The sequence below is a fragment of the Mesoplodon densirostris genome, chromosome 7 (assembly GCF_025265405.1).
Source record: "Mesoplodon densirostris isolate mMesDen1 chromosome 7, mMesDen1 primary haplotype, whole genome shotgun sequence".
Lineage (NCBI taxonomy): Eukaryota > Metazoa > Chordata > Mammalia > Artiodactyla > Ziphiidae > Mesoplodon > Mesoplodon densirostris.
This window is the reverse complement of record NC_082667.1, coordinates 100803902-100813826: the sequence shown is the minus strand read 5'-3', so window position 1 is coordinate 100813826 and position 9925 is coordinate 100803902. Positions and strand designations below refer to the sequence as shown.

The 9925-nt window shown below is 37.5% G+C and overlaps 1 pseudogene; it reads left to right on the top strand.

Moving 5' to 3' along the window:
* The first annotated feature begins 335 nt into the window (after positions 1-335).
* Positions 336-9008, top strand: LOC132494239 (succinate--CoA ligase [GDP-forming] subunit beta, mitochondrial-like; annotated as a pseudogene).
* Positions 9009-9925: the final 917 nt, after the last annotated feature.

The following is a 9925-nucleotide window of genomic DNA, read 5'->3' as shown; positions in this document are numbered from 1 at the left end:
AATGAATGTATACAGGTTCTCAACCCTTCTTGATTCCTCAGACCATAGGTCTTTTCTAATTGGTCTTCCTAATAAACCTAGTATTTGGGTCAGTTTTTCCCCTTCCTAGTCTACTAATTTCCCTCTAGTCACAAATTCACAGATTTCTACAATTCAGGGTCCACATAGCATTGTGAAAGAAAATCCTAGACATAATTCATTACAAATTTGTGTGTTTTAGCTAAAGCCACAACCTATCATCTATAAATCAGTATCACTATTGGTTCCTCCAATCCACAGCACCTATCTTTAAAATTTTTCTCTTTCCACCTCCTCAACCTACCATGTTTTTAACAATGTACATCCAGCTCTCCCCACTGCACCAGAGAAGAGAGACCCTTGAGTACCATCACCCTAGGAATTACCTTATTAATGTAAGTATTTCCTCCACACCCTTTCTTTCCTCTTCCTAATCAATCTCAGCAGAGTAGATATTCTCTTCAATCTTGAGCTAGTCTGTACCAATAGGCTATCCTCTTCCATCTTTATTCCCTATCTTCTGGCTATCACCAACTTTTCTCTTTCTCCCATCTCTCTCAACTATCTTCCATCTTCTAATAAACATATCCAGAGTTTGTTAAGAAAACTGACTTGACCATAGTGTCCTTTTAAGATATCTAAAAATAAGCTATCTATTATAAAGCTCCCAGGGTTTTAAAGAATGAGTTTTAAAGAAAACTCCTTGGCCCATTCCCATTTCCAGGCATTTCTTTTCTGCTTCATGATGGCTACAGTTACACCTGCTAAGTCTATAAGTGCATAAAGGTGCAAGATCTTGCGCTCTGCTAACTGAAGCAGCTTTCCTACATATCCCCATCATCAAACATCTTTTATCTTTTAGTTGACTACTAGGTACTGTTCAAGGAAAACTACTATGATATGCAGATTTGTCACAGGCAAACAAATAAAGCATTTCTCATCAGTTAATAAACATTGGGAAAATACAGCTAATAGATAATCTAGTAGGATGACATACAGAGAGGTTTATAGAATTTCAGGTAGTAGACTTGTTGGAGACTAATATATCTTTGAATTAATCCAGGAAATTCTCATGGGCTGCCAAACTGGCAGGGACCCATGCCCAGGTAATTTGAAGGAAATTGATATCAACCAAGGTTCTTGGCCTTACCCCAGTGAATAGAAATTGACTAAATGTCAGACCAGAAATTCAGGGAAGGCTTTAATGGGGCTCCTGCAGCTGCAGGAGGGAGTGAAAACAAGCAACGGTTTCCCTTTCTTGCTCCCCGAGGGGACGGCAAGCTGTTTCCTTATATGGAGTGAGGGTAGGTAGTGGTGAGTCTATGGGTCGGGCTGAAGAGGTAGCTTAGGTGTTTTGTCCACCCCTTTGGTGGTGTTGAGTGCAGGGGGCATTCGCAGTACCCTGCTTTTGCTACTGACACCTTGTTTTTGCTCCCAGCTCTTCAGAAGTGGCAGTTGGGTTTTTTGGTCTTTTTATATCTTCTTGTCCTTAATCTGTCCCAACTGCACATGCATACAATTATTTTTAGTCTCTTATAGTTTCTTTGGATTTTGTTGCTCAAGGAGACATTTGTCCAAGTGCAAGTATTGCAGCACTGCAGCAAAGGGTCCCAGGTCCCAGCCTGTCTCACGATTAATTGTTTGAATGAAGGCTGTAATGTGTTTGGTGACATTTGCTACAACAGGGTTACATAATGTTCAAGCACCAGCCTGGAAGTTAAGGGACCTGGACTTAACTTCTTTCAGCTTTATCTCTAAAGTGAGGATGATAATAATAAAGAATATTTACCTCGTGTTGTTGCTGGCAGGATTAAATTAGTAAATGATTTGTAAAGTGCTTAGCATAGTGGCTGGTCCATAGTGGTCCATAAATGTTAGCCATGAATCCAACTGCATTATTTCTGGTTAAAAAGCGTATTTAACAGAGTACCATGAGATCAACAGAGAGGTAGTTGAAGAAACTGAGATTACCTGATGTAGTATTTAGAAGTGATGAATAGAGAATCCATGGAGGAGGAAGTTGTGCCTCTAAAGTCTGCGCAAATTACAGCAGTGGGGCTGAGGAGGAAGGGAAGACCTAGGAGATGCTGTGCTCTGTCATCTGTTTGGACGCCACATTGGTCCATTACGAGTGACACAGAGTTTGGGTCTTTTCCAGACAGGTGGATCTCTTACTGAACACCATCCTTAGGAATTCATTTGAATAAGAACTTCCCCACCCAAAGGTCTCTTTCTTTAGCAAGGTTAGACTGAGCAATGGGCAAGTAGGAATTTCCTGCCTGGCTTATTTTGTGGGTGGAGTGGGAGTCCTGGTCCATTTATTTATTTTTAATCTAGCTCTGGTCTTAAGTGTTGTGACTGGAAGAATTTGTAGTAGGAGATGTATGTATTGTATGTATTGTCTTCACAATGAAAGTAGAAATGAAACCTCTGAGCTTAAAAAGTATTAGTCCTTGTCTCAGTTTTACTCAATTGTTTTGTAAAATTTAAAAATTAATTTAAGACCACTCTGCTTTCCAATAGAATAAATTTTATAGACCTATGGAATTCTATGTACAAAACTGAAGTGACAGTTGGACCCAGTATGGCTGTTAATATCTATATTGATAAAATTGTGACCTAGATTATGTGAGTTATTCATTCTGCCAGAGAATGCTTTAAACAAAATAAACTAAGATCCTTAGACATACTGCTATGGCAGTAGTTCTCAAAACATGATCTAGAGAAGGCTTTCCAGTGGCCTAAAGACTGGTCCAAAATGATTATTTTTAATTAATTATTAATTTTTATTTTTGGCTGCATTGGGTCTTCATTGCTGTGAGTAGGTTTTCTTTAGTTGTGGCAAGCAGGGACTACTCTTTGTTGTGGTGGCTTCTTTTGTTGCAGAGCACGGGGTCTAGGCATGCAGGCTTCAGTAGGTGTGGCATGCAGGCTCAGTAGTTATGGCTCGTGGGCTCTAGAGCTCAGGCTCAGTAGTTGTGGTGCACAGGCTCAGCTGCTCCACAGCATGTGGGATCTTCCAGGACCAGGGCTCGAACCCATGTCCCCTGCATTGGCAGGCAGAATCTTAACCACTGTGCCACCAGGGAAGTCCCCAAAATGATTATTAATTCACTTAATAATTCACTTAATAGTCAGTTATTGAGTACCTAGTATATATAATACACTATCTTAGATGCTGGGGATACAAAGATGAATAAAACACTGTATTGATCTTGAAGAACTCATAAGCCACAACCATTTCTTCACGGTCAGGAAACATAACCAACCTACCAAATACATAGAACTAAAAATAGCAAATTAAGCAAAATGAGGTGACAGAGAAACATGTTCCAAATGAAGGAATAAGATGGAACAAAACCTCAGAAGAAGAACTAAATAAAGTGAAGATTAGGTAATCTACCTGATAAAGAGTTCAAGGTAATGATCATAAAAATGATCAAAGGACTTGGGAGAAGAATGGATGAACAGAGTGAGAACTTAGAAGTTTTTAAGAAGGAGTTGGAAAATATAAAGATGAAACAAACAGATGAAGAACACAATAACTGAAATGAAAAAACATGCTAGAAGGAATCACTAGTAGATTAGATGACACAGAGGAACCAATCAGTGAGCTGGATGACAGAGCAGTGGAAATCAATGAAGCTGAACAGAAAAAAGAAAAAAAAAAGAGATGAAGGCAGTCTAAGAGACCTCTGAGACAATATCAAGCACACTAGCATTCACATTATAGGGGTCCTTGAAGGAGAAGAGAGAGGGAAAAAAGGGACAGAGAACATATTTGAAAATATAAGAGCTAAAAACTTCCCTAACCTGGGAAAGGAAACAGACATTCAGGTGCAGGAAGCACAGGGTCCCAAACAGGATCAACACAAAGAGGACACATTGTAATTAAAATGGCAAAAATTAAAGATAGAGAATATTAAAAGCAACAAGGGAAAAGCAAAAAGTTATGTACAAGGGAACTCCCATAAGGCTCTCAGCTGACTTTTCAGCAGAAACTCTGCAGGCCAGAAGGGAGTGGCATGATATGTTTAAAGTAATGAAAGGGGAAAACCTGCAACCAAGAATACCTGGCAAGGTTTTCATTCAGATTTGAAGGAGAGATCAAAATTTTATGGACAATTTGTCTGTTGATGGACATTTAGGTTGCTTCCATGACCTGGTTATCGTAAATAGTGCTGCAATGAACATTGGAGTGCATGTGTCTTTTTGGTTTATGGTTTTCTCTGGGTATATGCCCAGGAGTGGGATTGCTGGGTCATATGGTCATTCTATTTTTAGTTTTTTAAGGACCCTCTATACTGTTCTCCATAGTGGTTGTATCTATTTACATTCCCACCAACAGTGCAAGAGGGTTCCCTTTCCTCCACACCCTCTCCAGCATTTATTGTTTGTAGATTTTCTGATGATGCCCATTGTAACTGGTGTGAGGTGATACCTCACTGTAGTTTTGATTTGCATTTCTCTAATACTTAGTGATGTTGAGCAGCTTTTCATGTGCCTCTTGGCCATCTGTATGTCTTCTTCGGTGAAATGTCTATTTAGGTCTTCTGCCCATTTTTTAATTGGGTTGTTTGTTTTTTTGATATTGAGCTTCATGAGCCATTTATATATTTTGGAGAGTAATCCTTTGTCCATTGATTCATTTGCAAATATTTTCTACCATTCTGAGGGCTGTCTTTTCATCTTTTTTATAGTTTCCTTTGCTGTGCAAAAGCTTTTAAGTTTCATTAGGTCCCATTTGTTTTTATTTCCATTACTATAGGAGGTGAGTCAAAAAATATCTTTCTTGTCAAAGAGTGTTCTTCCTATGCTTTCCTCTAAGAGTTTTATAGTGTCAGGTCTTACATTTAGGTCTTTAATCCATTTTGAGTTTATTTTTGTGTATGGTGTTAGGGAGTGTTCTACTTTTATTCTTTTACATGTAGCTGTCTAGTTTTCCCAGCACCACTTATTGAAGAGACTATCTTTTCGCCATTGTGTATCCTTGACTCCTTTGTCATAAATTAGTTGACCATAGGTGCATGGGTTTATCTCTGGGCTTTCTACCCTGTTCCATTGATCTACATTTCTGTTTTTGTGCCAGTACCATATTGTCTTGATTACTGTAGCTTTGTTATATAGTCAGGGAGTCTGATTCCTGCAGCTCCATTTTTTTTTTTTCTTCTCAAGATTGCTTTGGTTATTCAGGGTCTTTTCTGTCTCCATACAAATTTTAGGATTTTTTGTTTTAGTTCTGTAAAAAATGCCATTGGTAATTTGATAGGGATTGCAGTAATCTGTAGATTGCTTTGGGTAATATAGTCATTTCACATATTTGATTCTTCCAGTCCAAGAAGATGGTATATCTCTCCATCTGTTTGTGTCACCTTTGATTTCTTTCATCAGTGTCTTATAGTTTTCTGAGTACAGGTCTTTTACATCCTTGGGTAGGTTTATTCCTAGGTATTCTATTTTTTTGTTGCAATGGTGAATGGGATTGTTTCCTCAATTTCTCTTTCATTTTTAGTGTATAGGAATGCAAGAGATTTCTGTGCATTAATTTTGTATCCTGCAACTTTACCAAATGCATCAATTAGCTCTAGTAGTTTTCTGGTGGAATCTTCAGAATTTTGTATATATAGTATCATGTCATCTGCAAACAGTGACAGTTTGAATGGTTAAAGAGGATGTGGTACATATATACAGTGGAATATTAGCCATAAAAAGGAATGAAATTGGGTCATTTTCAGAGACGTGGATGGACCTACAGACTATGATACAGAGTGAAGTAAGTCAGAAAAATAAATATCATATATTAACGCATATATGTGGAATCTAGAATAATGGTACAGATGAACCAGTTTGCAAGGCAAAAATAGAGACACAGATGTAGAGAACAAATGTATGGACACCAAGGGGGGAAAGCATGGGGGGGATGAATTGGGAGATTGGGATTGACATATATACACTAATATGTATAAAATAGATAACTAATGAGAAACTGATGTGTAGCATGGGGAACTCTACTTCTCTTCACTGTACAGTAGAAACTATCACAACATTGTAAGACAACTATACCCCAATAAAAAAAAATTTAATATTTTATGGACAAGAAGAGCTAACAGAGTTCAGTCCCATGAAACCAGCTTTACAAGAAATGTTAAAGAAACTTCTCTAAGTGAACAAAAATGGCCACAACTAGAAACATGAAAATTATGAAAGGAAAATGTTCATTGCTAAAGGCAAATATACAGTAAAGGTAGTAAATCAACCACGTGCAAAGATAGAAGGAAGGTTAAAAGACAAAAGTGGTAAAATCATCTATATCCTCAATAAGCAGTTAAGGAATACACAAAACAAAAAGATGTAAGTTTGATGTCAAAAGCAGTAAATGTGGTGGGTGGAGTAAAAATGCAGGCAAGGTTGTTAAACTGCATTTGAAATTAAGAGATCAGCAACTTAAATTAATTATGTATATATTTAGATTGCTATATATAAACATTATAGTAACCACAAATCAAAAATCTATAATAGATACAGACACAAAGAGAAAGGAATCCAAACAACACTAAGGAGTCATCAAGTCACAAGGGAAGAGAACAAAAGAAGAAAGGAACAAAAAAGAACTACAAAAACAACCCCAAAACAATGAAGAAAATGGCAGTAAGTACATACCTATCAATAATTACTTTAAGTGTAAATGGACAAAATGCTCTAGTCAAAAGACATAGAGTGGCTGAATGGATACAAAAACAAGACTCATGTATTTGCTGCCTACAGAAGTCTGACTTCAGACCTAAAGACACACACAGGCTGAAAGTGAGGGCATGGAAAAAGGTACTCCAGGCAAATGGAAATTTTCTAAAAATCTGAAGTAGCAATACATATGTCAGACAGAATAGACTTTAAAACAAAGACTGTAACAAAAAACAAAGAAGGATAATACATAATGATCAAGGGATCAATCCAACATAAAAATATAACAATTGTGAATATATATGCACCCAATATAACAGCACCTAAATACATAATGCAAATACTTACAGAAACAAAGGGAGAAACTGACAGGATGTTAAAATAGGAGACTTTAACATCCTACTTATTGGTACATCAATGGAAGATCATTCAGACAGAAAACCAATAAGAAAACACTGGCCTGAAAAGACACATTAGACAAAATTGACTTAATAGATATGTATAGAACATTCCATCAAAAACCTGCAGAATACACATTCTTTTTAAGTGCACATGGGATATTCTCCAAGACAGATCACATGCTAGGTCACAAAATAAGTCTCAGTAAAATTTAAGAAAACTGAAATCATATCAAGCATCTTTTCCAACCACAATGCTATGAGACTAGAAATCAACTACAAGAAAAAAAAAACTGCAAAAAACCAGCCACAAACACGTGTGCACATTCACACACACACACACACACACACACACACAACTGGGTGTTTTCTTCAGGTTTGTTTCCAATAAAGAATTAAATCTCTACTAAGCATCCTTCTCCTCTCATCTCAATCACCCAGTCAGACTCCTTTGTGCTTGGTATTTGTTTAAGATGTCATTCCCCCATGGCAATGCAGGTCCAAAACATCTGTGAGTCTTGGTGCCCTCATTCTGTCAACCAAGTCCAAGAAAATTTAATTAATCTCTAAAAGATGGCTGATCCTGCAGGGATCCAAGAATAAGAAAATAATGTTAGACAACAAGACAATAGTTCAAATACATTGTGACTGACACTGTATGATGCTCCTACTTGGAAAAATTTTTTTAAACAAATAGACTTTCTTTTCAGATTTATTTATTTATTTATTTTTGTCTGTATTGGGTCTTAGTTGTGGCACATGGGATCTTTGTTGAGGCATGCAGGATCTTTTGTTTTGACGTGCAGGACTCTCTAGTTGTGGCGTGCAGGTTTTTCTCTTCTCTAATTGTGGCGTGCAGGCTCTAGGGTGCATGGGTTCTGTAGTTGTGGCACGCAGGCTCCAGAGCACGTGGGCTCTGTAGTTTGCAGCACGCAGGCTCCGTAGTTGAGGCACATAAGCTCAGTAGTTGTGGCATGCGGACATAATTGTCCTGTGGCATGTGGGATCTTAGGTCCCTGACCAGGGATTGAATCTGCGTCCCCTGCATTGTACAGCAGATTCTTTACCACTGGAACACCAGGGAAGTCCCTACTTGGAAATTTTAATGGGCCCATCCTGCAATGGCCTTTGCTGATGGGCAGCCTCAGGCAGGGGCATTGAAACTTAATCAGTGACTGCTTCTATACCAGAATATATTTTTAAGGAGCAAATTTACACTTTTGAAGACAGTTTTGATGAACAGTCAAATTCAGTGGACAGGAGAAAATTTAGGCTTCTATGGGGTCTATGAAAATTAGGCTGTGAATCAAATTAAGAAGTTACGGAATTTCTTCCTAGAAATTTATGCTACTTAGGTTGAACTGAAACCCTTTGGTGAAATTCCAGAAAGACAAGTTGTCTGTTTTGATGCCAAGATACACTTTGAGGACAATTCAAGATATCTACAAAAAGATATATTTGCCATGGACAACAAATAAAAAATGCATCTACTCAAAATTAAGTCAGTAGATATGACCTAAAATACATAAAACTAAATGGGAATACCAGCTGTTTGTGAATAGTGATGGACTAGACATAGCTCCATATGACATCATTTCTCTTCATGGTCAAAGCCCAACCAACTTCTTGGATCTCAGTGTTAGGGAAGCTCAGTGTATTAAATATTTTATTTGCTCATTGCTGATCCTAAGGTAAATAGTGAGATTTGCTCTCATTGCTGATGATATCATCAAAGACTGCTGAACACCAGAACTCATAGCTCTGGTGGTCAGGCTTGAAGGAATCAATGTCCAAGAGTCTCAGAACATACTCAACAATATCCAGCTCCCTGTAACTTCTGGCATTGACTTGGAAGATGCAGTCAGGAAAGCCGTGGCCAGCATGGCAAGGAAGTGGTTCCTTTTTTTCTAATCCATTGTGTGGATAGAAGTCTCCATTCCTAGAAAAAGAGATATTTCTCAACACTAGGAAGAAAATAGTTTTCCATTTAGGGAAAGAAAAAGTGAGCTAGGGTCAGGAATCATATGGAAAAATTTTAAATCTGTACTTTTTTCAAGAATAGATATATAAGTAGCCTAAATTATTTGGATCTCACATACAGTTTTCATTAAAATAATGGCCTGTTTTCTTATGTTATGTTCTTTACCATGGTAAATCTGCCAATGAACAGCATTTTGTTGACTTTTGGGAGCAATCTAAATGGCCAATGTGGATACAGTGAAAAATTCAAATCAGGACCTAGTTTATTTAAGAGAATTCTGCTGGACATGTAGTCCAGAGTTAAAAAAAAAAAAAAAAAAAGAAGGAAGGGGAAAAATATCTCAGGCAAAATTACACTTAAAACAGATGGTTTGGTCATATTAAGCTATTGAAAGGAGGGACTTCCCTGGTGGTCCAGTGGGTAAAACTGCACACTCCCAATGCAGGGGGCCTGGGTTCGATCCCTGGTCAGGGAACTAGATCCCACATGCATGCAGCAACTGAGAGTTCACATGCCACAACTAAGAAGTCCACATGCTGCAATTAAGAAGCCCACATGCCTCAACTAAGACCCAGAGCAGCCAAAATAAATAAATAAATAAATAAATAAATAAATAATTGAAAGGATACAAATGAAATACAGCTATAACAAAAGTTATAACAAATGGCTATTACACAACATAATTACAAGTTTCTTATTCCAACACATATTGTCAATTCACTATTTTATTCCAAAATATTTTTATATGGTTTACCCCACATATATATTGTGCCATTTGCCTTTATCTTGTATACTCTCTTTATCTTACAATCAACATAAAACCTAAAGGCTTATTTGCATCTGTGGA